This window comes from Gossypium hirsutum, chromosome A12 (assembly GCF_007990345.1).
Source record: "Gossypium hirsutum isolate 1008001.06 chromosome A12, Gossypium_hirsutum_v2.1, whole genome shotgun sequence".
Classification (NCBI taxonomy): Eukaryota; Viridiplantae; Streptophyta; class Magnoliopsida; order Malvales; family Malvaceae; genus Gossypium; species Gossypium hirsutum.
In genome coordinates this window covers 10,390,388-10,397,556 of record NC_053435.1, presented here as the reverse complement: position 1 = coordinate 10,397,556, position 7,169 = coordinate 10,390,388, and the positions used below count along the sequence as shown (strand labels likewise).

At 30.5% G+C, this 7,169-nt stretch overlaps 1 long non-coding RNA gene across 1 annotated transcript; it reads left to right on the top strand.

Moving 5' to 3' along the window:
- Nucleotides 1-1,009: 1,009 nt before the first annotated feature.
- Nucleotides 1,010-4,973, top strand: LOC121210859 (uncharacterized). Its single transcript, XR_005906120.1, has 4 exons — nucleotides 1,010-2,618; nucleotides 2,715-3,398; nucleotides 3,474-3,558; nucleotides 3,655-4,973. It is a non-coding gene; the product is annotated as an uncharacterized lncRNA (long non-coding RNA).
- Nucleotides 4,974-7,169: the final 2,196 nt, after the last annotated feature.

Genomic DNA, 7,169 nt, shown 5'->3' with positions numbered 1-7,169 from the left:
CAAGAGTTAAATATTTCTCATCTTTGAATTTTTGTATGTGCGTATATGTTCAAATTGCTTCACCACAACAAAGATGAGTGAATACTCAAAAAAAGTTGGGAATGTATATCAATTACGAGTCTCCTTGTATTATTATTGTTTTAAATGTATTGAAGATTCAATTATGACATGATTTGTGATTACTATTTTGATTTGATAGTTTTCTCGACATTAGGGGGTGAGAAATAATAACTTGTAATGAGTTAGGGAGGAGTAGTTTGAACTAAAATTTCAACAAGGATAAATCATTACAAGTTCCAAATATGAAAATTCTCATAAAAGAAAATAATAAATCTAGATGGTCATATAGTGAATGAGGATGCTCTAGAAGAGACCCAAGACATAGCTAATAAGTAAAACTCCATAAGAGATTCAGGTACCTAAAACTGAAGATTTAAATAGTGAAAATAAGAAATCTCGATAAGTTATGTCAATTTGAGAAAATGTCGAACCAATAATAAAAGTGGTCGATAATAGTTTTGCATGCAATATTATTGTTGAAATAATGAAATAAAAAGACGATCTCGAATAAACCTATTGATATATATATATGGAATAAAATGGTCAAAATAGAAAGACGTAACTCAAGTACAATTAAATTTGTGGAGTTTTTGGGCCAGTAGTTCAAATATATAAAGGTATAAAGCTAGTGAGGGTGCAAATGAAGTAGTTTTGCAAAATGAAATAAAATTTGAAGTTTTTGCTAAGTCCTGACATTGATTATGAAAAGATATAATATTATTTTGTGGTGAATGTAATAACCTTTAGATATATTATTAAACTTGCATCTAATGGTTATTGTTACAAAGTTTTATGAATCAATATATGGTAAAGTATATATTAAAATCCTTAAAGGATTTAGAATACCAGAAGTATATTGAAATTATTAGGAAATTGTTTATTTATATGAATTGAAATAATTGAACATATGTGATAAATTTGACTTAGCCAATAGTAGTTGAAAGAGGATTATAAAATGATCCAAAATACCAATTTGTATTTTTATAGAGGAATCATGATTAAAATTTGTTATGATTATTGTTGAAACTCTTGAAAAGATCAAAATATATTTCTCCTAAAACTTTTTTCCCACTCATGATTTTCAAAAGAATGTTGATATAAATTCTTAACAAATACGCTCAAATGGTAATTTGAAAAGCTAGTATTCAAGATTGAATACATAGAATATGAGATATTATGTGATGTTTTCATGAGGAGGAGTAAATACGCGTTGTACTCTTTTCCCCTTAATTGAGGTTTTGTCCTATTTGGTTTTCCTGGTAAGATTTTTAATGAGACAACATATTATGTATATTACAGATATGTGTACTCTTTTCCCTTCACTGGGAATTTTTTTCTAAAAAAATCTTGCCCAAGTTAAAACGGGCCTTAAATTTTACTTGAACTCATTTTTTAGGTCTCATATTTTGTCTAAATCATTCCATTTTTTAGATGGACCTTCGGGCCTTAACAAGTGACTCAACTTATGAACAAATCTAAATATAAAGAATAAAAATATAATTTTTTGAAAATTTCAAAACACTTATTCATTATCATTTTCATGAGTTCTAAAATTATAAACTTAAACCTAACGCATCAATTATCATCCGTTGATCTAAGATGGAATTTTTGTGTCGTCATAGTTAGAAGAAAACAACCAAAGAAACAAATGAAATATAGCTCTAAGTTTTGACTTTTTAATCTGAAAAATAAAAGAGCCGGTAGTCATAATATGAAAGTAGTTTGGTTACTTTGAGAGAGGCATTTAATAAGTATGGCAGTGACGACAAAAGTAGTGGAGGGGTATTGTTGGAGAAGCAAACGAGAAAGAATGACGAAGAGGCTTATTCTCTCTTGAAAGGTGGAGTATGAAGAGAGAAAAGAAAAGGTTCGGTGTTTTTCTTAATGAAAATTGGATTAATCTAGATTTTATGAAATTGACGTTCAATTTGCTTAAATAAAAAATTCTATCTAATTATGGTAATTAATTATATTCTCAAATAAGCAACATTGGAATTCTTATCATGCTTGTTAATTTTGTTTGTTTATTGGATGGTATCAGTCGTGTGGGATTAAATTACCAAATAAAGTCGTTTTTTTTTAAATTATGGAAATAGGTCGAATTTTTGAAAAATTACAAAAACGAGTTGTTTTTTTATAGAAACACCTCTAGTTAGAAACGTTTTCAGGGAAAACTCAAAAAAGCGCTTCCAATTGGAAACACTTTTTTCCTTTGACCAATAAAAGCGTTAATGAAAAACGTGCCCAACTCAACACGTTTCCCACCCCCGCCACAGTTAAAAAAAAACTATAAACCCCCCACCTACTAATTTCTCACAATATTCTCTAAAAAATCTCTCAAATTTCTCAAACCACTCTAAAAAATCTCTCAAATTCTCTCTTAAATTTGTTACTAAAATTCTATTTCTATCTAAATTCTATTTTTTATTAGATTTTTATTAATATTTTCAAGAAAGATTTTTTTATTAAAACTTATTTCGTGTTCTATATAATTAGCAATGATCGGGTCTCTAATCCGTCATGATAACAAGCACATCTCCGTCAATCAATGACAAATGGTAAGAATAAATTTTAATAAATTTCAATCTTGTTTAATTTTTTTATTTCATTGTTATATTTTAACTTGATGTTTTTTATATTTTTTACGTAAACAGGTGGAAGATTGAATTTTACAATGTCATATTCATAATCTATCTGGTCATCCATCACTGTTGATCGAACCATACTTGAGGGAAGTCGGTTTTTGGCACATGACCCTTGTAGGCCGGGGTGTAAGTTGGATTCAGAACTCGTAAGCTCGTTACACATTCCATCTTTCATGCGATGAGTGTACTATCACTCTGGAGAACGTGTATTTACAGTTGAGGTTACCTGTAGATGGGTCGGTAGTCACTGGGTCTGTTCAGTCTGCTGATTGGGGAACGGTATGTGGTGATCTTTTGGGTGTGGCTTCGGAGACGATTTACGGAGGTCAAATCGAAATGACTTGGATAAGAAAAAAATCTGCGGGGTTGGACGAGGATTTGACTAAAGTCCAAAGAGAATGATACGCTCAGGCGTACATCCTTCAAATCATCGGGGGTATCTTGAAGCCAGATAAGTCATGAAATCTCGTCCATCTGAGGTGGCTGTTGAAACTCGTCGATTTTGGAGGAGCAACCGAACTTAATTGGGGGTCCGCCATGTTGGCAACATTGTACCGAGAGTGTGTCGGGCGACGCAACAAGGAAAAATCAAAATTGGTGGTTTCTTTTACTACTACAATCATGGGCTCGATTCTGGTTTCCATTTTTACATCCCCGAGCGAACTATACAAATACATTCTCATTCGTAACAAGGTAAAATTTCGTATATATTACAATGATTAAATTGATTTAAATTTAAATTATTATGCTAAAAAATTATTTAAATAGGTGGAGCCATGCACCGAGTCACGTATGATTACCTACTGAGCTTCAAGATATACAACTTCTATTAGACCAACAATCGGAAACGGAGGTATGTATTTATTTAATTTTGGACTACATACAAATAATGTAGTCGATTTCGTATTCTGTAGTATATATAACTAATATTTTTATCACGTTAAAATAGTTTGAATGGACACCATAAGTGGATCTGAAAATTCGAGAAGTAATCCCTGAGGAATTCTTTGTGCATCCCAACGCCTGGCACGTGAAGGTCCCATTGGTAGTGTATGCTATCGTCGAGATGCACGAGACCGATAGAGTGTTGCAGCAGTTCGGATTCCGACAGTCAATCTCGTGGCACCACAAGACCTTGATGATCTACATCCTATCGACTTGCAGCAGCCATATGAGAATTGGTTGGTATTCCACTCCCAACATATCAACATGTGGAATAATAGATATGATTATTTCCCTACTCGTGAACCTATTATCATTTCGGAGTTAGTATGCAATCCGGAGTACATGCCATAGTTTAAGATTCATCGCAAGCCATATTTGTATTGGGAAGAGGCGAGGCGTCCGCATCCCACGGTCTCCTTTAAATTTAAGGGCTGGCTAGGTGGGTCCATCAACAGCGCCTATGCAAGAACCGGCATCGACGGGCTCAGCAATAATGCCCACACCACCCCCTTCAGTATGTATCGTCTTATTCTAGTGCGTATTCTAACCCTATCATATCTACACAAGCACCATATGTTACACGATATTTTTTTGCTTCTAATCCTATGTCAAGTTGGACTCTTGCACATCTATCCCCGATGTTGTACTTGCCTGTGGCATCTACTTTCTCTATGACGTCTACAACAACACCAATGTATAAGCCATCATAATAAATAATAGCATTAATCTGTCCACTCATTTTTAATCAAATTATCTATCAAAGAGAAGTTCGAAACAAAAATATTATGTAAAAAATATAATGCTTCAAATAAATACTAACATGAAAAACCAATGTTTATGCTTACTTTTTATACAAATAGTATCGTTGCTCCAACTTATGCCTTCCCTGCGAACTTTTATTTTTCTAACTTTTTCAAATTTTATTTTCTCGGCTTATGCCACCAGAGGCTGAAATATGTTACATCTATAGCCCAAAGGATAACATCCTTTTTTATTTTGAAAAAATGCCCCAAGTAGTGGGGGTTGAAATTTGTAGAGAAAAAATGCTTCAAGCAGGACGCACTGTCAGCAGCAGTACTGAAAAGGGTGTCCACCTGGAAGTTTTTTCAATACTTTGCTGACAGTGCGTCTTGCTTGGAGCGTTTTTTCTCTACAAATTTCAACCCCACTATTCGAGACATTTTTTCAGAAACATTTCAGATATCTTGGGAATCCTGGGATATTTTTTCAAAGCCCATTTCGTCAAAAATATTTTTTCAATACTCCGAGTTTCAATTTTTAATAAAAAATAATATACGAATGATGTAAATACAAATATTTTCAATATCGAATTCAATTATTATAATTATTAGGTTAAATTTTTTTATCAATTTAAAACCTTAATCCTAAAAACCCTAAACAATCAAACCCTAATAATAAAACCTTAAAAGCCCCAAACAACTAGAAAAACCTAATAAAAATACAGAGAAAAACGCTACCAGCATTTTTCTGAATTTTCCCTGAAAACATTTCCAGTTGGAAGTGTTTTATCAAAATCGATCCATTCCAATAATTTTTCAAAAATTTGACATATTTCTGTAATTTTAAAAAAATGACTTTTTTTTTTTATATAGTTTAGTCGCTGATGAGTTTACATTTTATAGAGGGAAAAGTTAAAAGCAAAGCGACAAGGTTATTCATCCAATCTCAGAAGTAGTAATTCCACGTGCCCAAAACAGTAAAAGCTGAAACACAAGTGAAGACCCCATCATATGTGCATTAAACGTGTTTCTCCATTCAAAATCTCAACAATATTGTTGCAGCTAAGATATTAATCATGTAGTACCAACTGCTCCTCTCCCTTTCTCAAACTATCATATAATATATAGATAAATGGCTTGTGCCCAAACTTTGCCATTTTGATGTTTAATATGGTTAGGCATAAGCAATCACTGGAAAAAGATAATTCAGTTCCTTAGCTTAAATAACATTTTATTTATTTCACCACGTTTCTGATTGCAACAATAGCCTTCTGCTATCCATCACTCCCATGAATTGTTGCTAAAGCCGTCTGCTTTGTTCCAAGCTCCATTTCGGGGCAGGCCTCACCCATGTGGCCTCTTTTCCACCAACTCATCGTCAATGAATTCCCCCGCCTTCCATGTGCCAAAATTACATTTTCTATGTCAATTTCCACCACTCCCTTTCATCACAAACCATTTCACTAATCTCAACTTCAATCTATCACATAACTTTATTTTAATTTATCATAAAAAAAATTACCTATTGGATAGTTAGGATTGGTTTTGAGTAGATGATCAAATCAATCTAGCTTTTAAAATTTTGGGATTATTTCGAATCAGGTAATATTTTAGTTTAGGTATTTCGAGTTTAGTCATTCGATTTAATTCAATACATGAATAATTTTGAATCGGACAATTTTAGATTCATGTTAAATATATTTTTAGGCATATTTTTTAGTTTAACTATTAAAATTGATAACATTAATTTTATTTATTTTAAAATAAAATAAAATTAAAGTTAACTAAATTATTTAATTGATTTAAATTCTTTATAAAATTAATAATTATTAGAAATAAATTTTAAAATAAAATATTATAAATTTAAATTAAATAACCTATAATAAATATAAAACATGTAAAACCTTTTTGTACTGATGAAAATAATAATTATTTAATTTATTTTTAAAATTTTTATTATAAATATTTTAGGATTTCCAAATAAAACGAAATCAAAATTGAATCAAAATAAAATTTTAATTTTCTGTTCTAATACTTTTGAAGTCAAATAAAATCAAAATAAAAAGTTTTTGAGATTTGTCAATTTTTTTTATATTTTTCATTTGATTATTTATCTTCACTTATTAATTTTACTTGTGAATAAAGAAATAATATATGATTTTCATTAAGTGTTGTATTTCAAATTGCTATGTTGCATAATTTATAACAATAAAAAATAGTTGTAAATTAAAAAAAAATTAATAATTAAGGCTATAAATATTACTTTTATTTTAAATTTTTAAAAATATACTTAATTTTAAGTTCTAATGACTTAAGGTTATTTGTTTGGGTCATTTCGAATTCAAATTAATTATGGGTTGAGTCAAATTCGAATTAGGATTGTTTAATTTTATAGGTCAATTTTAATTGGTTCAGGTTTGAATTTGAGTTGATTCGGTAGCATTTTAGAATTCATGTCAAAATTGATAGTAATAATTATAATACTAATTATTACTTTTTTTTAAAAAAATTTAAATAATTTCCTAAATAAGTATATAGTATAAAATACTAAGGGATCAATACTTACAAAGCCTAAAGGAATTTTAAAAAGTCATGACATAATGATATATAAATGATAAGAACTAAAATAATTTTCTTTAGAGTTAAAAAAAATGCCTAAACTTGTTGGTTGAGTCTTAGCTCGATTGGCATGAACATTGTTGCCAATGCAGAAGGATGTGGGTTTGAGTACGCTGAAGTGCATTATCTTCCTAATTATTGGTTGGGGAGGGACTATGGG